The sequence below is a fragment of the Plectropomus leopardus genome, chromosome 3 (genome assembly GCF_026936395.1).
Source record: "Plectropomus leopardus strain MGB_pleo_1.0 chromosome 3, ASM2693639v1, whole genome shotgun sequence".
NCBI lineage: Eukaryota > Metazoa > Chordata > Actinopteri > Perciformes > Serranidae > Plectropomus > Plectropomus leopardus.
This window is the reverse complement of record NC_142178.1, coordinates 14722743-14749313: the sequence shown is the minus strand read 5'-3', so window position 1 is coordinate 14749313 and position 26571 is coordinate 14722743. Positions and strand designations below refer to the sequence as shown.

Genomic DNA, 26571 nt, shown 5'->3' with positions numbered 1-26571 from the left:
GATTTTTAATGTTATCACTTGATTGTAAGTGTTATTAGTGGTTCCCAGCTTCATCGACATGGGTTATGATGGTCCCGGCAAACCAACTAGTAGATTGAGATCACTGTTATTTAAAATACCCATTGGCATCAGAGGCAGACTTTTTCGCTCTTGATGCCATCATTAAGTCACGTGACTTCCTCTGTTGACGCATATTGAACATTCAGTGGACTGAAATGGTCTCAGCCTGCTAGTTGGTGCAGCAGGGCTCTATGACATATATCGATGTGGCTGATAACCACTAATAACGGCCATTTAATTTTGCGATAACATTCAAACTTGGCGCCTGAATACTAGAATCACTATATTATAGCACAACTAACAATTTTCATGATGGTTTAAAACACATTTTGCTTTGGTTTAAACAATTAACTAATGCAAAGTACAGAAAGAAGTCAGACCAAACAAATTTGTTTCTACCGAGGCCGCCAATCAGATGACGCCCCCAAAAACAACCAGATCTGGCACGCTGAGCAGGATCAAACCTGACTTGATGGCCAGTTTCTGCGTAAGAAAAAACAAAATACTTCGTGAGGAGAGAGGCAGACGTGCAGAAGTGAGGTAGGGTGATGCTCGGAGGCCGGCCTGTGATTTTGGACAGTCAGCTGAGTGGGTCACATCCTGTTATATCAGGCCAATTTAGGGTGGTGGGTCACCCTGCCATCTCAGTCCCTGAGGCCAGCCTCCTTCATCACTCTGTTTGAGAAGAAGTCAGGAAAAAGGCAAAGCTTTGTGTGGTGGTGTGTGTGAGTGCATATATGTGTGCACATGTGCATGTGAGGGATTTGACAAAAGAGTATGAGTCACCACTTGATTATATATTAAAGCTTCTTCTTGGTGTGTGCTGTTTCCCTCTTTCATTTTCCCGTTTGCCTGAAGACACTCTCTCTCTCTCTTTCTCTCTTTCTCTCTATCTAATTGGCTGACTCTTCGTCTGAATGTGTATTAGTGCCTACAGGCTCGTCACAGACTCGTTCTTTTTCTTTGTATGTGTGTGTTTATGCCCACAGGCTTCTCTCTCTCTCTGTGTCTGTGTGTCATGACTCATGTGTGAGATGAAGCACAGCCCGTTATGATATGTTTCTTGTCACCAGATTGACCTTTAAGCACAGTAACTTGGTTTGACGTGAGCCATAAAATAAAAGTTTCACAAGATCTGTTTTATGTAGTATTACACTCAAAAATGACGAACATAGGCTATTGTTCCAAATGTACTGTATACATTCAAAGCCACTGAATTTGTGCTAAAATCTTCTTCGTGAGCTTTTTTTTTTTTTATCATTCCCAACAAACATTGTTCTTTTTGTGTCCTGTGAAGTATTTCCCAACTTTTATTAAAATTGATTTCTCAAGGGTGTCATGTGGCCCACACTAATACAAACACATTCACACGAGCGTAATCGTCATGCTGCCTGACTTTGATATACAGCCAAGATGTGTTTTGATGAAACCAGTCGCAGACAAAATGCCTCTGGAATGAAATTATGAGGCAGAGTTTTGACGCCTCACTGGACTTGTCATTACACTTGTTAGTATAAACTGTGACGCCAGCAGGCAGGTGTCCTACAATGATGTCACTGATGACTCTGTGAAGGAGACAAAAGAGGAGGTTGTGCTGTCTGTTGCTGGACGATGATGAATTACTGCGAGGCTGCAGTGGTGGATTGAGCCTCAGTTTTCTCAGTGTTTCTACTGTTCACATGTTTACTTCATAGACTCCAAAGAGAATCACTCTCTGGAAAATGTACACTGCAAAAACACAGAATAAAGACAAAAAAGATTATTCATGAAGATACTTCTGATAATTAATCACAGTTTATGACCTTTAATTGTCCTTTAATACATAAAAAAAAACAGTTTAGGGAAGACCAGAATATGGTTGGCAGCCCAGATCTACACAAATTATGAGAGCTGTAATCAGGGGTGACAGACAGGGGCCCAAAAAAATCTAAGCATACGAACCCCCCTTTTTCCTGTCTTAAATTTGGCAAAAAAAAAAAAAAAAAAAGAAAAGAAAAGAGTAAATGTCCAGAGATCAACCCCTACGTGTTTTCATGAAATGGTTCGGTCCTGCCACCAAACCTGGTGCATGGTTCAGTCCCGCCCATAAACCCGGCTCACGCGATACTTGTAAACAACGTGTGCCGGTGTGGTTGAGCGTTATGGGTCACCTACCGGAGGAAAAGTGTGGGCGCCAAAAACCTAAAGAAACAGGACACAGAAACCAAAGACTGAATGTCACTCAGTCCTTCACGAAGAGAGGTGGGTCACCGTGAGTGGTGGACATGAAGCTGCTCAGTCCGCAGTGAAAGAAGCAGCGTTTGCTCGCCTAACAGAGTTCATATGTTAATGTGTTTACATGCAGCTCCTCTTTACCCGTCATTCAGTCAGTAGACTTTTAGCATGTTAACATGTTAGCATGTTAGCATGTTATTCAAACTAAGTCAGTTGTCCCTGTCCATTCCTGATATCAGGCCAAACTACAGATGCAGCTTCCTCCTCAGCAGCCATGTCTCCCAAAACATCCCCACCGATGAACCAGCCCTACTCCCAACTGCACAAGGAGGTGAGCAGCATTTTGTCAAATCACATACTGGCCGATAGTGAGTGAAATTTTGGTTATGATGTTTTTTCTCATGGTGGAATAAGTACTCCGAATTTTTACTTCAGTAAAAGTAGAGATAGTACAGTCTCAAAATACTTAATTACAAGAAAAAGTCTTGGGTTCAAAATGATAAATAAAAGAAAATGTCATTTTATTATCAGCAGAATGTACTTAAAGTATCAAAAGTGAAAAGTGCTCATGGTGAAGAATGGCCCCTTCAAACTATCATAACCATACAAATATTATGTCTATGATATAACATGAGCTCCTTTGGTTATAATGAAGTATCATATAGTTTTATAGTTCTGCTCGCATGTTAATATTATAACTTGTGGATGTGGAGCCAATTTTAGATACTGTCTCTCTCTCTCTCTCTCTCTCTCTCTCTCTCTCTCTCTCTCTCTCTCTCTCTCTCACTGTCTATATATATATATATATATATATATTTATGTATGTATAAACAGAGAGGGGGGCACATAGATATAGAGACATAGATATAGTTATATATGTTTTTATTAAAAAACAAATCACAAGCATAAGTGTCAAATACGTAAAACAAATAGCGGCGTAAGAAGTACAATATTGCAAAAGTAGTGCCATTTAAAGCTTTGAAGGGGTTGATTGGGTTATGGAGGTGTGGGTACAGTATTTGCACAGCATTTGCGTGGTCTGTGGCAGCGGGAACAATATCAAATCTGTTCCTGACACCCAAAATACCTTGTGGAGTCCCTGGTTGTAAGTCCCTGATCAATGAAATGAGAACATCTCATATTTAGTATTTTTAATGAGTCATCACAGGAATTAAGTAAAAACACAACTCCCAGCCCCATTTCTGCTTTGTTCAGCAAACAGGTCTGGTGTTGTGCTTACTGACATCTATTTACGATGTTACAGCAAAAACCAATAGGGTCTTTGTGGGTTTAAGAATGGGGATGCCATCTTCCTGCTTAACTCAGTAGTTACCAAGCTACATGCGTGAAAAATAGCAACAGAAAAAGGTCCTTAACAAATGTGACAAGTGTGTCATGAGAGTGATACCATTTTTTGTAACCCAGCTTCTTCAATGTTGTGAAAAAAAAGTTGTTCCTAGCAACTGTCACCGCAGTTTCTGTGCCAACTGGAAATGATGTCAGTGGTGCGTTTATGACTTGAGTTTTGCTCCTCTTTTGTTCCTTTACACATATACTGGGTTTAAAGTGTGTCATGTGCTGAGATGTTTCCATCCTTTCCTCAAAGTTTCACAGTGTTGTTTCTGTGTTTCTTTACAAGCCCATTACTTTACCAGCTATTTACTATGGTATGAAATGGCCTAATCAGTGCGATATTGTGTGTTGTTGTTGTTGTGTGTGTGTGTGTGTGTGTGTGTGTGTGTGTGTGTGTGAGAGAGAGAGAGAGAGAGAGAGATACTAAATTATGCAATGACTAAATGCCATGCACTTTAATAACAAGAGTACTTGAGCAATAGCAAGTCACATTTTGGCTGCTGTCATTATTAATATTATAACATTTAATAGCTTTGCTTTAGCATTTGACTGAACTGGCCATTAAAGTTGTAATCCATAAGATTTCAGTCGTGGTTTCAGTCCCTCTTTAATACTGCTGCAGCAAACAATCCTTAAGCAGTTTTTTTTTTGTCAGAAATGCAACTAAAAAGCAACTGATGTACCTGTTTACAGTGCAGCTAAACAGACACACATTGTTTTGGTAAGGGAGAATTACATAATAAGTCCTTAATGTTTAGAAAATCTGAATCGAGAGTTGGAATGGCGACCCCGTCACTACCAACAGAAAACTACAATAGAGACAACGTAGATACGTTTTGTGTTGTTTTGTTTCATTTCTGAGGATTCCTGTTAGCTAATGCCCTTCACTAGCTTATCTTCCAAGGGTTTGACATATAAAAAATACAGTTTAACAAAAAATTATGTTTATCAATTGCATTCAAACATCCCATTATGTCCAAAAAAACAGGGGAAAAAATAATCACATATCAAAACATTTTCAAAAATCAAAAAAAATGTAATGGCTGTTGCAAAAAATGGCAAAAACAAAATAAAAAGAGGCCACTAATAGTATCAAAAGTTGAGTTTATGTCATGAAAATCTTAGGGGCTGTTGATTTAAAGAAACAAACACAGCGCGTTTTGACTCCATTAAAACTTGCTTAACTCTGTGTAAAGAAACCAGTTTTAAAATGATGATTGCTCTTTTTTCTCATGTATATTAGTTTCCATATTTGAGATTTAAGACTGAATCCACTCACGTTTCTTCAACATGATGAGCAAAATAATATAGTATATTATAGTATATGAAGTATATTACTTTTGCAGTCAGTAAATTATCATATTTGGAAAGCCCACCAAGGCTCCTCATAAACGGAGCACTGCCTGTTGTGATGTGCGTCATCCAGAAGCCTTTTGAAGACTCACGCAGTTCATGTATTGACAAAGAGGCAGGAATCACACCCACATGTGCGCACACACACATAGAAACACACACCCTCCTGCTCCCATTCCTCACTATCTCTGTCACACACGTGCAGACGCTGCCTCGCGGCCGCTCTCGTACACTCTCATACACACATACATCTACTCTCACTCGCACATAAATGAATGCAGAGCAGTCTGAACCAGATGTAGAGGTATGTTTAGTGGTGTATGATTTAGCCGTCAGCACCAAAGAGATCTTTATATGTTTAAACAGCACTCCCCATTTTCTTTGTCCAACTCACACCGCCAAATTAATGCTGCTTTACGTGATGATACACCTCCATACGCAAGCAGGGAGCTCAAAATAGCAGCTCGCCCTTCATCTTCCGCTGTGGGACCTAACTTTCCTTAAAGGTCCCCCCCACAATGGCTCATGGGAGGTTGCAAAGCAGTAGTGGTGAAAATTGTGGCCTTAACCAGCGTGCTCTAAGGAGAGACTGAGATAACAAAACTCTCCCCAGCTGGAGCAACTGTATCTGTATTTGAGTCATCGAAAGTTCCCGAGGGAGATGGTTGGTGCCTTGGGGCGTCGGGGCAGGTCGTCATTGTTGCCAAAGACAGCACTGAACAGGAATGGCATCACAATCTGAGGGTGTGTATCTGACACACGATGACGATGACTTGGTGATTTGGTCAGACGTTACTGTTTGAACTGTGACACAATTCTAACTTATTATAGACATCCCAACATTCAAAGTCGGAAGTGGAGATGGAGGTTTATCTTAAAGGTTTTGAAAATGTCATAGAACACCACATGAAGAAAGTGTTTCTCTTAAATTATTTCTGGGCATCTCAGCTTTACATTGATGGTTTTCAGTCAAGAGGAAGACAGGAAATGTGGGGAAAGGGAGAGGAGGATGACATGGGACGCTGTGGTCATATGGTGCGTCTGTTGGACCATAATAAGCCTAAGCAGAGTCCTTGTTAACTGCTACCCACAAAAAAAGTTGTGTAACAGGTAAAAAGATACATTTTTTATAAATTCACAGCTTTGGGCATAGATAAAAAGCCGGCAGCGGGTGAGAACTTTTTTTTGTGGAGAAATTAGAAATGAAAATGATTGTGCAGTATTTTATTTCTTAATTGATCTAAATTAGCACATATTATCACGCCTAATCATCCACCATGATTTTTTTAGTTGTAAAAGCCTACAATGTAACCTTTGACACCTAAATTCACATCTGGCCAAATAATGAAAAGTCAACGATCCAACAGTTGTGGAGACTCCAGAACATCAAAATAGATGACCTAAAGGCAAAAATAGCCAGTGGTAAATACCAGATGTGAACAATACATCATCACAGGGTAAGTTGGAAGTTTGGGAGAAATTGACTGTGATCAGAGTCTACGAGCATAATGTTGTCTGTGGTTTTGCTGCTTTTAAAAATTGCCAGAAATTATTAGCTAAGGACATTATCTCTGAGTAAACACACCGACAGCTGCTAGAGTACAGGTGCTGCACCAACAGGCCGATACTTCCAAGGAACCCACTCTCAAACCACCAAAACACGAATACAAGGCGGGCATTACCCAGTTAGCTGTAAAATGTGTGTGCTTTCAGCTAGCTTTGTGATTCAGGAGCAAAGAAACTCATGTTAAACCAGCGACTATGGGCAATATTCTTCTTCTGCACAGCAACCTCAGGCTCGAGGGCAGTTAAATGTCAGTGTGAAGAGGCATTTGGTTCTGCTAAATGAACTACGGTTAATTATGAGTTTTATAATGTTTATAGATGTTCCCATTTTGCATGTAAAATTAAAGTATTTTAGTGGGTCAAGTGAGTGACTGTGTACCCTGTAAGTTTGGTCACAAGTCACATGTTGGACTTGTATTAACAGTTCAGGGCTGGTCCAGATTTAACTTGGAGATAAATGCATGTAAGGGGTTGGTACTGAGCTTTGTCAGAGGGAGCGGGTGTGGGTTTGCAAAACTGGACCCATATAGGACTGTGTCCCCAGGTGCTCTTAGTAAAATTGCAAGTCCAAAAGATTTGGGACATCCAGGGCAGTTACCCAACAAACAAATACAACATTCAACATTTATCATTCATGGAAAGTTAACATAACATGAAACTAGTTGTTAAAACAAGTAAAATTTAATATCAATTTGAAATATAAGTGATAAGGACAGTGAAACTTCATCTTAATTTTTAATCTAAATGTAAACATAATGATGATATAAAGAGTTAAAGCTGAAACAAAACTGCTGACAGATTCATTAACTAAAAAACATACAGTCTGTTGACATTGTAGGCGAGAGAGCCACAGGGCTAACTGCAGAAAAAAAAAAATTGCGCTCCTGAAAAACATCTGAGGCTTAAATGTTGACAATGGGTCACATGATCTTTTGCAAAACAGTGTGTGCAGACTCAGGGGAGAATCGTGTGACACACTGCAAATCGAGTTTACCAAGAAAACACAAACATAGGTGACTCTCAAGGAAGGCATGTCCGTACACAACTCAAGGGGCGTGTTCAGATGAATGTTTGATGAGTGTGTGTGTTCATCGAGAGCAGCATATCGAACACTCCTCTGCTGTCTCTGCTGTATGTCGGCAAACATGATTCAATGCATGTGTGTCATACATCACTTACGCGTTCTGTTAGTGAGAAAAACGCGTACTTAAACTGATCTGAGAAACTCAAAACTGAAACACAAAAACAAAGTACGCAAGTTTTTCTTTTAATGTCAGATTGAATGTTATGCAACCTAGAATAACGGTATGTTTACAGTGTTAGCACCACTATGACAAATTGAACCTAAAAATTATAAATAGATAATACTAAGTAGGTTATTGGAATAGTTGTTGGAAAGTTAAGGTGATTTATAATTAATTGCATAGAGCTGTCACGGCTGAGTCACAGATCAGCCTCACCTCTCAGCAGCACTTCCTGCGTTGCTAATGAAGGTGTCATCGCTTCTGCCTGCAGGGTATGAAAGTAAAAGCCTGATGTAAAACTAACTAAATACATACTAAGATCTTTATTTAACTGGGATGTTTGCTGAGCACACCCTGTGTTTCCCATCACTTTCTCACATGAACATCACAGACTTCTGAACATGAAGTAGGAAAAAGAAATGTAGATTAACTTTCTTCATTATGTGAGAATCGTCAGCTTCAAATACGTTTTCACACAAAAAGCTTGGTATTTGGTGCATAGCAGTAAACATAGTTAGAGAAAAAAAAATATGAACAATATTAAAAAAAAGACAAGGTAAAAAAAGACCAGGCTAGTTCGACATTGGCTTTATTGCTAAATATGAAGCTGAACTTAGCAGCCAGTTAGCTTATCTCTAGAAAACAGTTTGCAGAATCTATAGGCAATAGGACAGTATTTTGGGAGTTTATTGGAGGTGTCTGCTGTCAGTTTGTAGTGCGAGTAGTATTAACCAATCACACTGAGTGGACACTGGTTACATGCAGGTGAACAGTTTGTATGGAGACCAAAAGAGGCCGAACAAATTAGCCGAAATGCAATCTCGGAACCCATCAGCTATTAACTAAAGTTTCAGTGAAAAAGAGGTTAGAGCATCTTTAGCTTTTGTAGTGTGATATATTTTCCAGTGAAACAGAATGTTTGAGCATTGGACAGGATGTAAATCAAGTCATTCACATTTGATCAACCCTTTAAAAAGTGGTCAGGCGTAGAGTTTAGTGCGATATAAAGCTGCAATGGAGTCTGCTGCCAGGCAGTCTGTTGGCTTCACACTGAGCTCCCTTGTCATTAGATCAGGAGGAGGGGGAAAAACAGATGATGCCACATTGTTTTGGAAATTAAAACAGAAGTTTTGCCCATTTGCCCGTTTGTTTTCATCTATTTATTTGTATTCATTTGCAGATTCATCTGTTAATTAAGATCAACCCCAGTGTCTGGAATTCTCTGAAGTTGCTTATCGAACTGTAAACAGTGACCGGCACACAGAAGCAAAGTTTTGGTCCAGATATCCATTGATTACATCAGGACCCCTGAAATGTCCTCAGAGGCTAAATTATCACCAGATCGATAGCCAATGGTTCTGAGATCGGTTTAGCTTAATCTGTGAAAAATTACAGTTCGGTATTTAACAAAAGATTATTTTTGGGGTAGAAATGCTAAGATAAACCAACTAACTTTAGCCCTTAACCTCTTCCTGACTGGATGTAATGTGAATGAGCAAGCGGACATCAGATTGAGCATCAGCGGACATCAGAAATGACATGTCACTTGTTTGAATATAAACTCGCCCAGGACTATTTTAGGTGTGCACCTCCTACCTTTTTTCAGAGCAATATAAGGCCACTGTGCAGGCTTGTTCAGGGCTTAATAGGCTACCTGAATGTTGTTGCTGGTCATAGTACATCTGGATACTTTTTTGTGCTCCATCCACCATCCTCCAGAATTGCTCGCATACTGTATGTTAGGAAAAGCCCTGAGGGTCAAAACACTACAGCACTTCAGAAAACACTTCAAAATTTCAGAAAACAGAGAGTTTTCTGAGAAGTTGCAGTGTTTTGACCCTCAGGTCCACTGTCAAAAGGTGTCATACCCAGCAGACAGACATGACGGTGGTATGAGTCTCCCTGTCGAACTAGCTAAAAAGAAAGGTCTTTTACCCAAAATGTTGATTTGCCTTTATTTTCCTTTATAGTTGGGGTGAGTCTGTCAAGAGTAAAGTTTCTTTGGATCATTTGAACTGGCCAGACTTGTTGGAAAGTTTCATCTGCACCAGCAAACCACACCCAGAAAAGTGGGAGAAAATAGACAGCGGAATAGGTGCTTTCCACTGGGTGTTTCACTTTCAAACTTATGTTTCATTAAACTTAATCTCTTCATACATCACTCTTTCTTTCCAAAGCAGGGAACATGTGTTCTGTATTTAAAGATACTAACCTAATTTCAAGAGGAAATGACACTCCTGTTACACTCCTGGTCTGGTCACACCTGTTAGCTGCTGCAGTATGACCACATCCCCTGTAAACGTTGGCCACGCTGCTGTTTAGTGCAAACTGATGTTCAAACAGCAATCACAAACCCAGAGTAAGCAGGTCATGTATCAGGACGAATCACTAAGAACCTGTCCACTGTAAAACTGGAGCCGACTAACTCCAATCAGCACTTCTCCACCACATTGGATCCCAGTTGCTACTGTATATCAGCCTCGTCATCAACATCCTCACTGACACTCGTTCTCGTTATCACCATGCTCTCAGATCACACCTAGTTTATGAGCCAGGTTGGCTGCGTGACGCGAGTTGAGCTCTTGGCTCTGGGCTACAGCCTGCTGGGAGGAAGCAGAAGCCAGAGGAGCAGAGGAACAGATTGGGCAAGATTACTCACTGTTGTCTCTGAGGCAGGCCTGTTTGTGCAGGATGTTGGTGGGTAAACAGGGAGAATAAGGGGCGTAGAGTGTAAGGCCCAGACCCCCCACCTCCTTGTCTGCTTCTACCCCTCCAGGACACAGACAGTTTGATGTGTGTTCGCCCTAGGATCGTAGATACGAATCGAGTCAGTAACAGAAAGAAATACGAGGAAGCAGCCATCTTTTGTGCAGCTCACGCTGTTATCCTTCGAACTTTATAGTAACTCAGCTCAAGTAGAACAAGTCAAAATTTCTTGAGTTCACTTAAAAGCAGGTTGAGCACACACAACATTTAGTTTTTACATTTTTCTTTGATCAAATTATTGGCTAAAGAAGGCAGGACCCAAAGCATATGCTTATTGAGGTGGACTGATGGTATTCATTTGAAAATCGATGGATCTTAGTTCATAACTGGAAGCAACAAAAGCCCTATTTTTATAGGCAACTATAGCTTATATACTAATCTTTCTTAATTTTGCCTCAATTTATCTCTATTGTTGTAGATGTTGTAAAACATTATCAACTTTTTTTTTGTCAGGATAGACAAATATTTAGGCACTTAGCCACATCCACGTTAAGAACAATGTCCAGGCAAATGATACACTCTGAAATTTGCACAGTCCCTTTAAAGGCTGCCATACAAAAGTCTAAATAAACTGTGTCTAAAAAATAAGCTGTGGTCTTAGGATAACAAATACAATACTTTACTCTCTCTGTAAAGTTGCAAAATCTTACAATGTAATTCAGTTGTTCAGAATTAAACAGCAGTGAAGTTAACCTCCCTGTGCTTGTGCTGTTTGAGCACATTGCCATGGTTGCTAAATACTTTGTGACCAGGGTATGTATTTAAGTTAATTATATATTTTTTTAGTTGTACACACATTAAACTGCACAAAATCCATAAATTCAATAAAGAAATGTGTCAGGAGAGGTCAAGAGGCCAGGGACTTATACAAATGAATTTAACAAAGTGACTAGCTTTAACTGAGCTGTGGATCATGAAGGAGTCTGCCATAAAATAAGACGACATTTTCATGATACCCGTTTACAGTTGCTGGCTGCTTAAACATGGAAATATGACTGTGACCAAGCAGTGATCATTTGCTGTGTAATGCTTATTTGAAGTTACAGCATTCATTCAGAAACACTCGCACAAACTTGTGACTTCCCCTGTGACTTTTTGCCCCTAGAATTTGCATATTAACATGATTTCAACAGACTACTTTGACTATGCAAGTGTAAAACAGTGACTGCTCTTCCAGAGAAACAGGATCTGCCTCAGGAAACCACAGTCCTTCCTGATCATAGATCAGCAATGACATGTCTGTCTTTTACTGCAGCGGGAATAAGTGTGGATGTCATACAAACAAACACACGCTGACTGGCAGTGACATACTGGACTCAAATAAGTCAACAAACTGATGTATGTACAAACACTATGATGCAAAGACTTTCTAACTCGTTTCCTAATGTCAGTGTGCACACACACCCTAATGTCAAATACATTCAGATATATGCAAACTCATTGACAGGAGTTTTGTTGTGTAATTGACACAGATGCAGTCTGTTATGAACAATGCATTTCCCTTTAAAAACCTTATTCAAGCTGACAGGCCCCAAGAGCTTGACATGATGACTCAAATACACCCTGTGGTGATGAGATTCATCTGCTGATTGCAGTTCAGTCACTGCTGACCACATCCACTCAAACACAACTGCATCTTCTGTGTCTCTTACACTTTATTTCCTGAGGAAAATACGGAGGGATTTCCCGTATAATATATATATATATATATATATATATATATATATATATATATATATATATATATATATATAATATTATATTATATATTCCCCAGGTGTGAGTGTACAAGGTGGTATAAAGTGCATCTGACTATTTGTCTAAGATTATGAGCCTTGGAAAATACCAAATTAAAAATAGTTTTTAATGTTAGAGAGGCTGGAAACTGGACGGTCATGGCTGGGATACCAAGAAAGACTTGGAAAAAGTAAATAGGAAGGATGACTAGTATTGCTCCTTTGAGGAAAAGGGTAACGCCTGCACACTTACTCCAAGAAAGTTTATTCAAGACAATGTTTTGATCCTGCTTGTGTCTTCATCGGCTGACTGACGAGCTCTATGGTGGCAGGTGTGGTTAACCATCTGAACTACTAAGGGTAGTAAAACAATTGACAATTAAATAAATTACAAAGAAAATACATAGAAAAAGTACATATGGAAAGAAAAACAGTGATGTCAAGGCCATATTACAAAACCTCAAACATATCTCAATTGATAAAAACATTATATCTAAATACTTCATATCAAAATTCATAGTCCTTTTATTTCGGTTTGTATGTTTTTTCAAACTTGTATGGCATGGAGTAAGTGGGCAGGCGTTACTTTTCCCTCATGTCATGTGTTTACAACTACCCTCTTTCAACTACTAATGCACTTTCAACATCAACATTTGTTACTGAGCCAGACATTTAGCCTCCAGTTACCACAGTGAAGCTGGTCAGGTGAGAAACGTAGGAATATTTGTCAATATGAAGTTAAAATAGCGTCATACTTCACTCATACGAGCATTTGGCAGCATATCTGCAGGGTTTACCACCCAGCCTCAGTCCTTCTGATAAAAGCTGCTCCATTTCCTGTTGTAGAGGAAGTAAATGGCTGGTTTTGTGTCACTTGCCAGAGTGGGGACAGGAAGTACAACCGCCAACAGGAAACTGTTCCCCTCGGCATGCCAAACATTGTCCGAAGCAATGTTTGGATGACCTTTCTAATCAGAGCTGCTGAATCCACAGTTATTTCTTACAAGCTCTGAACTTGTCAGTTGCGTTGCTTATACAGGACAGTAGTGATGCACATTGTCTCACTTATTGTCTTTATGGTTCTGTATGCAACATTCAGAGCAATAAAATAGCAGCAAACCACTATTTACAATGTAGAGATACAGTGGAGTAATGGCATCCTGGGCAGAGTATGAATTAACTACGCACTACCTCTGAGTCTGTTTTAAACAGAGCTTCTCTGTGGTTTGTTGTTGAAATGTCATGTTAGTTCATGTGTGTATCCCACTCATCGCTGCTGAGTTATTTCTCTGTCCTGTGTACATAATGTCTGTTAATTTGGAAAGAAAATTCTGAAAGGGAACTAAAATGTCTTCTTGTTTTGTGATTGGGCAAAAAGCTTTCTTTCACCTCTGCCTTTCACAATCTGGTTGTATTTTTGTTCATCATTGTTATCATCTTCTCATGGCCTCTTGGTGTTTACCCTCACCACTTGGATGACATTTCTTTAACCTCATTACTTTGTGCTTTTGTTCTTTTTTTAAAGATGACATACATGTCACATCTGTTTTCTCTTCAGAGGAATTCACCTGCAAAACAGAAACTAACATTTTACAAGGGAAGTACAGCAAAAAACCAAAAATGCTAGGGGTTTTTACCGGTCACGGTGAATTGAATTGACATTGACATAACCAAAAATAACACATTAAAATGATAGCTAATGATATTCTCAGTGCAATTATCCTATCACAGTTGATGAAAAATGTAAAAGTAAGAGTTTGTAATTTTAATACAGAAAACATTTTTAAGATCTAAAAACAGAAAATCAGCAGGCTTAAAAAAATGTACATTATTACATTTTTTTCATTAATATTCTGTAATCTAAACAACAAATCATTAAAATTCCATTTAAATTTGAGATAAATTAAAGCCTCGCTGAAATTATTTTACCTTTCAAATAGAGTATTATTATGTGAAAATCCCCGATGATGTCACAGTGATGTCAAAAGGCTTTGAGACTTAAAACTTGTAATAAAATGCTTGAATTAGAAACTGGGCAAGTGGAGTTTTGAAGATGTGAGTCTGGAAGTGCAATATTAAATTGATGAAGTACACCTGTAAAAGAAGTTTTATCATCCTGCATCATTTGACCAAAAAGCTTTAAATGATCAAAACCAAAACCTCCACAAAACTCAACAAGAGAAATGGATGTTCATATTTTATTTTTAGAATATTAGTATATTCAGCACCCAGTTTAAAAAGAAATTCTTGAGCACGTTGTCTTGTTCGATGTTTATATTTAGAGAAATTACTCTTCAGAATATTCCTCGGGGCTTTTTTTGTCAAGCATGAGAAATCAAAAAAATAAACATAAATAGGGTTTCTACAAGAAAACCCAAATACAGGTCTTTAGCTCATTTCAAGGCCATGCAGATTGTCCCCAGAACCAAAACTATGAAAATATATTTCGTCTGAGGAAGCCCTTGTAGGGTAATCTTCCTTTTGAGTCACAGCAAAGTTTATATCTGAGTTCGGTTGAAGTTTGTGATCATAACTGTGGTTATGGATGTTTGAAACAGTCATAGCGTCCTATCAAAGATGAACGCTTTAGTTCATGTTTTTACACACTGTCAAGAGTGTCACCATGTTCTCACACAGCCCCTCCACAACAACGGCGAAATCACACCAAAAACACGGCAATCAGCTCGGTGGAGTCTCAACGTGACCTCAGGTCAGCTGCATCATTACCTCGCTGATGATGGCAGCTGCTAATAAGAGTGTGAATGAAGGTATGCGGCGGCTTGGCGATGACTCATCAGTTGATGCCCGAACCCCATAGCTAAACAAAATGGCTGCGAGCTTAAGGAAAGCTGTGTTTGTGTGTGTGTGTGTGTGTGTAGAGAGAGAGAGAGAGAGAGGGATGGAAGGCGGTTGCTTGGGTGCATCATAGCCAAGAGAGAAATAGCCAATTAACTTGAGCGTTTTTGACGTCAGGTGGAATTGGCACGCTGAAAGCATGAGGGACGTGCAGCAGGTGACTTTGGAAGGCGGAGGGGGCGGCGAGAAGAGTGAAGGCTATTTGAGTTGACATTTATCAGGTTTGCAGCGGGAGCGATGGGTGAAACAAAGTGCAAGTTGGAAGGATGAGTCAAGAGGCAAGGTAATTGCTAAACAAATGGGATAAAATAAGCTTTTAAAGGCATCAGCTGTCATCGAGCGACGGTGTTGGTGGGGTGGGGGTGGTCACTCCTCTGACTCATTCATTTGTTCACAAAGGTCTTTCATCCGTGCTCCCATAGCGTGCGTGTGGAGGCTCTTTCTTCTTATCACTTCCTTCACAAATTAGTCACCCTGAAAGCCACATTAGTGTCTTTAGTTGTGCGTGCGGGTATTTGTGAACATTATAGCCTTGTGTCGTGTGAAATGTATTTATATGCAAATTTTCTGTATTACCGCTTTATATTGCGTGGTAACATTTAGTGCAAGAACAGGAAGTAGTTCAGCGTTAATATACTGCAGTGAAATGAAAAGTTGTGGAAATCTGAGACTGGAGTAAATTATGAAGTCAGTGTAGGGATGAGGCCAGGTGGATGGTTGGATCAACAAAATATTCAACTTTTAGCTCAGGAGATATTTTCACCCAACAGTCAATTTTTTTTTTTTTTTTTAATGACCACTGTCATCCATTAAACCTATTTTATCCAGACAACTTAAATGACAAAATAGGTTGTTTGCAAAGGTACATCTGGTAAGGTTTGCTTCTTTAATCCCTTGCAACCTGGAGCAACATCTTTTTTCTTGTGCTGCTTCCAGATGCCTTTCACAAGTATTTAAACATTTGAATTTGCAAGACATGAGTAGATTGAGAAAATTATTTTTCAAAAGCTAGGGAAAATGTTTAGGGAAAAAAAGCAAAAACTTAGGGAAAAACACATTTATAATTATCAGAATTCCATATGAGAAATGTTTTACGAAATTAATATACACTTTTTCCAGGTTATTCTTTACATGTGTTTATTTTTTCAAAAGCTATGTTGAATTAGCATTACATTATCTAGGTAAATATAGAAAAAAATTAATTGCATGTAATTTATATTTAACTAATTTAGCTGGTTAGTGTTTGTTGGTTTGCTCAGAAAACACTTGTGTGAGAAAACGTCTGAGAATGGATGGCTGTTCAAACTGTGGCAGGTGGTCACTGACTTGGAGCACCTGGTGCAAAGTCAAGTTTCTATTTGTATTTCAGACTGAGAGCTCTCCTGCTCTCCGCTTTCTCCTCTATTGGTCTGATGACAAATTAATCTGGCAGCAAGTAGAATACACGACTGAATTTGGATTATCACCAGATTATAGTTAACAGTGTTGGGGAAATAGGTATGTGAATATCTGTCTTCTATATTATTTTGGTGTCAGATTTGAATTTGGCTGATAATCAGCAGTGCTATTTTTTAGAAAACCTTAAATCTACAGAGTTGTGGGATACGGCTGACCAGGTCTTTGCTTCCTGCTCTCAGCTACTCTTTAGGAATTCCGCTCAAAGGGGAAATGCCTCTCTAGTATCCAGCCTCGCCCGACTCCCCTCCGTGGGGAGACGTCTGCCTGCCTTGTCCCCTTTCATCAGTGCCAGAGGTACTTCATGATAACGGGCTTTAGCTCCTCCACAGATTGAATTCAGGTAGAGGGGCTCATTTCCAGCATTGATCGCTTCCTTAATGAGCAGACGCCACGGAGCCTTTCCTATCAAGACTCCTAGCTTTACATTTAAAACTCAGACAAACAGAGAACAGAGATAACCTGGCTGAGCGTATATCTGCCTCCACTTATATCGAGGAAGGAATCGGAGCAAAACGCTCCATCTGTAGCAGTAGTAGATTAAAAGGCCATTAGCTTGCGTCAGTGGCCTGACTTTCAGGAGACAGGAAATTGCCTTTTGATCTTTTATTTTACCTTTTTACCAGGAAAATTGATTTTTACAACATGAACGCAAACACAAGATGATGATTTAATGGCGGAGTGGCTGGTAGAGCGGAAAAACAAATTATCCCTAGCAACAATTTACCAGCAATTCATGGATCACAGTTGACCAGTCACCACTCTGTTGATGCTGCAGTTGCCATTTAGACACTCTGATCCAGCTGACGATAGGTGACTCTGGATGAGACACTTAAGTGTATCTCTTATTTAGACCTTCATTTCCATGTGTGTCAGAGGGAGATTGAATCAGGGAAAATGATGAGAACTAACAGTTATGTTACTTGGAAAAGGAAAAAATGTTCCCAGTAATAATTAAAGGGGAAGGTTGTCCCCTTTTATGCGGATGGCCAGTCAGTGCTGATGATAAATGCAGTCGATTAGAACAATAAAAGCCTCAGTGTGTGTTACATTTTCCAAGAAGGTAGAGTTAAACAGCTCTAAATCTGTTGTTCTTCCTCCTTTCAGTGCCATCTTGATGTGGCAGTGACATACCTGGAAGAAGGAAGAATAACATACTATTTCAGCTTAAACAGGAGGCCAGTCAAAAACAGAAAACTTCCTTATTCACTTCCGGCATACCTTTCATATGATATCTGCGAATTGGCATGATTACGTTACGTACTTATTGTTAAGTTACATAGGTTAGGTTAGGCTGACTGTCGTCACCTTAGCTACTTAACAAAAGTTAAGGTTACGTTTAGAAAAAGACATGTTGGGCTAAGGAAGCCACTCAGTCTTGCAGCAATTTTGTCCCAGTGGCTACTCGCTGTATTGCAGCAAAAGAATCCCCTGTGGCCCACAAAGCATTTTCCCTATAGGCAACCATTATAAAAGAGACGTCTTTAGAGCTGTTGACAGGCCACCTTGAACTTCGAACAAGGTCAATAATGACTCTTTCTACTCTGAATTTTGGAGCCATGAGAAAAGCAATTAAAAAATATAAATCATCATCACGATGTAAAGTTTAGCCAGCAGGAAAAACACTGATGTACATGTTCAGTAGGCCACATATAGCAGAAGTAAACCGGGAAGCTAGAAAACATTTTCGGCGTATGTGCTAGGCAAGCAGCTCCAGTCGAATAAATAGGTGCCATTTTTGGTCTGGTGTCTAGGAATTACTAAAGTCTACGGTTGGGCATCAAAAAGTGATGACATAACATTAAAAACTCAAAGTTCCCTTGATCTCAAACACGACAGGAACACCAGTCTCCTGGGGTAAAGTCCTGTGTTTGTTTGACCCATGCAAACCTGCCTCCATATGTAGACTTTTTTCTTATTGAACTACTTTCTTCTTTACTCCTGTCAGCACATTGATCACATGATCACATGACCTTCCCTATTACATGAGTTATTTATGAATTACTGGCTCGTGATTTCCTGGGTTGTATAGGAATTCTGGTGCATTCCTTTTTGTAGATATATGTTCAAACAGTGCAAAGAAAAAAACTGTCTTTTCGGAAACAGTCTGTGTTTCCAACAGCAAAAATGGCACCCCAAAATATGAGTGCAAGGGACGATGTAGAAGAGAATTTTTAATTTTATTGTATTTTTTTTTTACAGTGTGTTTGTTTTGGCTTACACAGATATTCAGCCATATTTAATCAAGGCCGGAATAGAAATGCCGAAGAAATGCAGCAGAGTTGCTGGAAGCTGTAATGTGCTGCCTTTAAAAGTGTGGAAATTAAGACAGAGTTGTTGCCGTCTGGGGTCACGTTGGTTTGTACTATGGAGTATCTGTGTTTTCATTTCATTGCCCTCATAGGCATGCTACACAATATTTCAGCTAGGCGTCAGTAGGTTGCGTGCAATGCACCATGGTACATGTCGGCAAGCAGGAGAACTCCGCTTTCTTGGTCAATATATCATACACTTAGGAATTATTGGTTCAGTTGTTTATATTGACCATCAGCATTGATTGGACGTTCACATAAAAAGTGAAACATTTTCTCTTTAAAAGCAAAAGGTGTTTGGATGCTCTCACACCATTTGTCATTATCATCTTTGGCATTTTCCAGGACTGTTTCTTTTTTCGGAGTGTCAACTTTGCACCAATTTGCCTCATCTTTTTCTCCTCCTCTGTCACTGATTTCACACTTTCCACTGAATTGGAATGGAAATCTCTGAAAGAACATGCCTGGACCTGTTTGGTGTGGGTGGGTGGAGAGACAATTAGTAACAGCATTAAGAAAAGGATTTTTGGAGAAAATGCAGCATGTGTTATTCATCCTGGTCAGAAGGCTTCAGAACTGTTGTTTTGTTTTTTCTTATCTTTTTTTTGTTTCTTTTTAAGGTTGGATGTTGCTGCAAAAAGGTGACTTGCTTTTTAAGGGCTGACACCAAACATCAAACAAAGAATCTCAGCAAAGAATTGAGAGGTTCGGCACCGAGAGTAGCTTTTTAATTGTGTCACTGTGCATCAAGATTGACTTTTACTTTCACGGCTGAACTCTTTGTGCTGCTGGTCCTCTCTGTCTGCCGTGATACCAAAGGGAGCTGCTCTGCCCGCTGTCCTTTTGTAGAAACGGAAATGACTGTTAGAGGGTATTCCCTTAAGATATTTCGGCCTGATTCTCTACTGCTTCGTATACGTTTTTATGTGACTGTTGTATCTATCCTTTTGTTGCTCATCATTTCTGTCTCAGTGACTCAGGAATGAGATTTATTTTTTCACCACGCTGACTCACACAGGGCGTTTTGATCACCATCTCAATAACTGTCATAAACTATTGGTTGGAAGAAAAGGTCGTTCTCCCTGACATTCACTTTTTTATGTTTCTGCTCTTTCTCCTGCTCTCTTGTTTCATCTCTTATTGCTCATTTTAACAGCCTCCCATTAAAATCTGGTAATAATCTCCTCATTAATAGAGTTATGAGTGCAAGTTTGGAAGCAAAATTACTCCACGACAAGGATCTGAAAGTCAGTATTCATTGTGACATTTTGTTTTCTCTTCGACGTTTTTTTTTGCATTTTTATACTTTTTTGTTCATATAGCTCAGAATCGCAAATTTGCCTTAATGGGCTCTACAGTCTGTACAACATTATTATGCAGCATGCACCCACATATTCAAGGCTATTGTAATGTGTCAATTGACATCCATTTGTCAGGGTAAAGGTTAATCCAAAGGGGTAACCTTGCAGTGGACAAAGAAGATAAATGACCTATTAATCAGTATGAAAAGATCAGCTGGCTGCAACACATTCTCATCCCAACTTGTCACATGGCGCCATTTTGTCTGTGACCTTCCGCGTCTACATATGACGTTTTAGGTATCCTTCTGCATCAGCTGTTTACACTCCGTGATGGTGGTATATTGATGTCAACAAATGCACATGGTGGGATGACACAGCAAGTCATTATGTTTACACAGCATGAGCACATGGCAACCAATGCGGACCGTCACGACAGTTAGGACTAGGCAGTAAAGTCACCAATGATTAGGTCGCTATTGATGTCTGGGTATTTAAAAATTGAAGAAATGCAAGTAATGATTTCAGTGACGAATCAAGGTGGTACTAAAAAAACAAAAGTAGCTATATTTGCTAATGGACAACGAAGAGCAAGTCAAGTTGAGTAAAACCATGCCATATCCTGTCGTGTAAGTGCGGCATAAAAGCAAAAAGTGTGAAGTTATAATGGCTATGTAGCCCCTTACCTAACCTTTGCCATCAAAACTTAAGGCCTAACCCCAACACTTACTCTCCTTTAACCTAAGCCTAAAAGCAAGGACACACCAAACTGGCATCAAAGGACTAGTTGCCTGTATCTTGTCCAAAAAATGCATCTGAAAACATTGCACAGACACACCAGCAGGTGGCCACGGTCTGTATTCTTCATAAAAAATGGAAATCGAAAGACTGAGACAACAGATTTAAAACGCTTGTTAGCCAGTTAGCATATAAAAAAACACAACCTGATATTGAAATGCAAAGGATATTTACCATGCGCTAGCAAACAGTAACTATGTGTTTCTGCTTAAGAGGTTAATCGCTCAAAAAGTAATTTTACCTAATATCACAACTTTTATTCAGTCTCACATCCTCTTGACATTAGTTTATGTGTTTTCCTCACTTTTGTTTCTCTTCTTGAATGCTGAGCCAAAACGTCAATCAGAGTGATTTCACTCACTTACTGGCTCCACCAGCAAGCAAACATGCTAAACGGCCAAAAACCACCTGACAAAGACGGACTAGTGTCAAAAGTGCACAACACACTGCAAGAGGCCGTGATTCTAACCTGAACTATAAGTCTGACCCCTCTGACAGGCCTTTGTTGGTCTGTGCGACGGTGAGGACCGACCAAAATGCCTTCTCTTTTCTAAATAGTCCTCAACTCAAATTGGTCCCTAAAATGATAGATACTAAAGTACACACACGTAGCCCCCGCTCCTTCAGTTCCAGCATTTCTGACCCACATGTCTGCCCTCCTCTGAACCTGCAGGATTCTGGAGGATTAATGTGTTTCTCTCACTGATGACGGCACAGCAGCTTAATGTCACTGTGCCTCTGCACTCCCAAAACACATCCACACACACCCCCACCTCACAAACACACACACAAACCCACATGCTTTTCAAACTCCACTGTTCCCTCCTCAGTTTATCAAAATAATTAGTCATTATTGGGGGCTGTTTACATGAGTACAGAGGTTTGTTTATATCTTAGAGCCTCAAAAATGCATTTCTTGGTGATTCAAAATAACCTTTACATATAGAAATGATTAATATACTGAGATTGGTCAATAATTGTGACTCAACATTTCCTTCCGCCAAGAGCCAAGATCTCCTTTTTTTTTCAAAACTTGCTCTCTAGAACATCCTGAAACAAAAAGACATACCTCCTACTGACATTTCAACACATTTCCAACATGCCGATGGTTTCACCAAACCCAGTGTGTCATTAAGATAAGCAAGTACAAACATCTCACCCGTTTCAACATGTTGGGCCAACACTTGTATAAGTATCTGTCGGAGCACACAGTACTGGCTTAGTATCAAGGTTGTCAGAGATTGGCCCAGATGTGGTTTAGTTTGGACATTGTCCACTGACACTCATTCATTCATGAGCATTAGTGGGCATCATTTCCGACTACACCATGCTGGCTCAGGGCTCGGGGTTATGTGCAGCTAGGTCAGTGTGTCCCTTTACAAAATCTAAACAAGAAAGTAAGACACACATGTGAATGGCCTCAAAAGCAGTTTATACACACAAAATGTCCACAAACAGTTTGTCCACTTCAGATGATATTTTCTTCACTTTAAACTTTATAGTAACAAAGATCATATAAGGTGTCATGACCATTACCAGTATTCAGTCGCAACATTTATATTGTGTAATGTACGTAATTTTTCTTGACCTGCAACTCTCTCCCTCTGATTGGCTAGTGCTTGTTGCCTTTGGTGGCCAACCAGGGGGTTAAAGTTAGTAGGGTTAGGGTTTACGGTTAGTAAGGCAGAGCAGGGCAGGTCATGCCTTCACCATCCTAGGAAAAATACATTGCTGTACTATACAACCATCATGTCACCATTTTCCCCTCTAACACTAGTTTTATAGTTGTGCATGAAGGTGCCAAGCAGTAGCCACTGTATCTATGATGTAGAATACAAACTATCAGGTGCAAGTTAGGCAGGTGGCTACACTACTATGGAGATACAACATGGAGAAAGCATGAACTATGATTGGCCTGCTTGGGCCTTGCTTGTGTTTTCTTTCCCACAAATTTTTAATGGCATTAGAGATAGTTGATGATAAAGACAAAACAAAAAAATTAAAAATGACTCTTTTTCTATAAAACATGTCACTGCTGAAAAGCTTCTGTTTACTACAATCCCAGTTCTGTAACCATAAATACAACAAATACACCGCAGAAGAGTCATTGTATAGGCATGAAGGAAAAAGAATCTAACTCTTAATGTGACTCCAGCTACGTATGAACATAGCCCACTTTTGCTCTATATTATGACATAAATGAAAGAATTTTAATACATTTAAAGAAATGGGGGAATAATATATATATCAAGCATGATACAGCTTTATCATGCTTTCTCCATGTAGTCTGCACAGTCTGTGTATAGTGCATGTTGTCATGATTTCAGACTGTTCTGCTTCATATACTGTAACATTTTTCTTGCTGTGTTGTCTCAGCGATGCTCTGGAAAACTTGGACCAAAATTTTGCTTCTTTGGACCACTCTTAGTGGTCAGATTTGCTTGAAATGATCTTCTATCCAACTAAAATGAACCATATTTGTACCTGTGGTGTTGATTAAATGAGTATTTGACTAAAAGTTTACATAATTTGTGCTTCATTGGCCACATGACTGTGGTAAGCGTAATTTATTTCTGGCATCTGTACCATTTGCCAACTTGCTGTGACGAATGGATATTCATATGGACAGAGAAACACAGATCAGAACATTGACCCCTTTTAATGTTGGTCTGTCAGTGAAATCAACAACATGTCATGTTTCTTACTTTGTCATCTCTACAGCTGACAATCTGGATGCGGCCACTTGATCACAGCTGGGATTCTGGTGTCATTTATATTCTGTTACATGTCTTTCCTCTTCTGCCCCTCCCGACACCACTTCAACCCACCCACAGACCAGCTTTATCAAGAAGCAGCGGTTCCTTGTAATCAAGGCAGCGCGTTTTCAGATAAAATTAGTTCCTCATTCTGTTTGATAGCTCTGCAGGAAGGAAGAAAGGGGTAAGAAGGAGATGGAAAGAGATACGCCTCCAACAATCAGGGATACGTAACCTTTACATCCTCTCAAACACCAAAACTCTTGCCAGTCAGTTCGTTGGGGTGGCAGCTTCAAGAGAAGTCATTATGAGGAAGAAAAAAATGAAAGAAATTAAGAGTCAGACCTCCCATATCCTTCCCTCTCTCTGCCCCTGATTGGGGGATGTTAGATGAAGACAGACAATGTATGAGTCACCGGCCCAGCCCCCGCCTCAGCTCCTCTGAGTGATTGTGAAACGGGACCTATTAAGCTCAGTTTCAGGTTCAAACTTTTACTCTGGGTTTCTAATAGAACATGTTTATATTCTTTGATTTTCAAGACACTATGTCTGCTGAAACACCCCCTCTGTCTGAAACACTCAATTTAAGTAGCTGTCTCTTCAAGTCCCCCTTCCGTAAGTGCCAAGTTTGCTCTAATTAGTCAGGGTTTCCAGGTCTTCTGTATTTTTGCGTCTCTGCACCATCATTGCAGCTGCGGAAATGCGAGTAATGGAGAACAGGGGCATATTCTGCCATGAAAAATCATCAATAGAAGCTTCAAAGCACAACCAGAAACATGTTCCGTGATCCAAAATCAGGGGGTAATTTACAAGAAGACATGTTTACATGATGTTAGCGCGTAGCTACGTGTAGCAGTGTACTGGCCGATGGAGTTTGACTGTTTATAGAGGGACTATCTCATCTCGCATCTAAACACAACTGGACCTGTTTCAGCTGGAATTTGATCCAAAAATTTAAAAAAAAACCAACCTTAGCAACCAAGATTATGTTTCCCTGATGTTACCAAGTTGCTACATGTAGCAGTGTTGACTAGATTTAACAAACACTTAAGTCTTATTTCCACTGCACAAAAAACCTCCTCACACCCACTAATATCTGGCTTTTTAATGCAATGGGAAAGTGTACAATTGGCATTCACACCTGGGTCAAATGACTGCAGTTGTGTCGGGTATTTATTGCCTCTGGCTCTGATTGGCATTGATGGAAACACAGCACCTGGGTGAACACAGTAATTTTAGTTCCTTCTGGTGAGACCCCAACACAAATGTCCATTTGTGTCCACCTAATCAGCACTAACACATCGATACAAATTAGTCTGCACCAAGTTTGAAACGGAGACTGAATTAGTCAGAGATATATAAAGAGTAGCCACTCTATTTACCTCCTCTCCGGCCTCTCCTGTTATGTAGAATGTGAGACACACACACACACACACACACACACACACACACACACACACACACACACAAATCAGAACAAAAAACACACACACACATAGAAATGCATACTCATCTGATGCAGAGCCATGTACACAGCTCTACTCACCTGGCAAGGGGAAAGCAGTAGCCAATTGTTAGGTTAACCCATGTTCCAAAAACCTGCGTGCATGTGCTAATATTGGTAAAAAAGGGGTATTACAGTGGCGTACCTAGAGTAGATGAGCATATAAAAAAGTATGTTACAATATTGTGTCTTGTAGCCAAAATAGAGAAAAGATTGGAAAAAGAGTATTTAGAACAGTCTGAAGCTGAGGTTTTGGCTCACAGGCTATTTTACAAACAATATACCTCATTATTTGAAACGTTAGCTATGTTTAACACGAACATCAGGCATTGTAAAATTCAGAATATAAGCATAATAGGTCCTCTTTCAAGAATGATATAGAAAGAGGAAATGTCAACGCCCAGCTGTCAGTGTGCATGCTAAACCCGCCACCAGCTTCAGTGTGCTGCATCACATCAGTTTAAACATCACCATAATGAGTACAAACTTATGAACATCTTTGTGTGTGTGTGTGTGTGTGTGCGCACGCGCGCACATGCGTGCCTGTACAGGTGCGTGTGTGTGTGTGTGTGTGTGTGTGTGTGTGTGTGTGTGTGTGCGTGCGTGCGTGCGCGCGCGCGCGTGCATGTGTGCAGGGGCATCACCGTGACAATGAAATTACACAGTGCTTTCCCACCCACTGATATTCTGTCAAAGTGTATTATACAATATGAAGTCTGATCAGTAACATGTGGTTTGTCCTTTCTATTCACAGAACACTGTGTTTATGGTTCATGAAATTATATTGTAGGATTTGAATGCAGTAGGTTGCGTGAGTTGTAATCAACTCATAGTCAGCTTAAACATCCCTAAATTTTGACTTTTAATCATTTTACCATTAGCCTTTTTGATAACAGAAAGCCCAGTAGGTATAACATTATTATTATTATTGTTTATTCCTCCTGTACAATCTGTCCTTAGCCTTTTAGAAACATTAATAATCCTAAAGCATACTATTGACAAACAGCTGTGGGTAATGTGCCTCAAATTGTTTTTTCATTTTGTCGTCTGATGGTGTGTTTTTTCTCTGTTTCTCCAACACACTGGCACCAGCTCCAAATGATAACAGTTTCGGTCTGTATATTTATGCTTTATGTACTGCATGCGACTGTAATGTCTATACCTACTTCCTATGACGTGGGCACCCCCCAGTCGCCACGCACTCCCAGTGCTCCTATCTATTACATCTTTCCATCCCTGCCTCTTTATTTCCATCCGCTGAGTGGGAGAGCGTCTGTGTCAGTGTGTGATTAGGTGCAGG

General features: G+C 39.8%; 1 long non-coding RNA gene across 1 annotated transcript; it reads left to right on the top strand.

Annotated features, from left to right (window-relative positions):
- Window positions 1-2155: 2155 nt before the first annotated feature.
- Window positions 2156-23468, top strand: LOC148189938 (uncharacterized). The gene is made up of 3 exons (XR_015776130.1): window positions 2156-2301; window positions 2514-2605; window positions 19536-23468. It is a non-coding gene; the product is annotated as an uncharacterized LOC148189938 (long non-coding RNA).
- Window positions 23469-26571: the final 3103 nt, after the last annotated feature.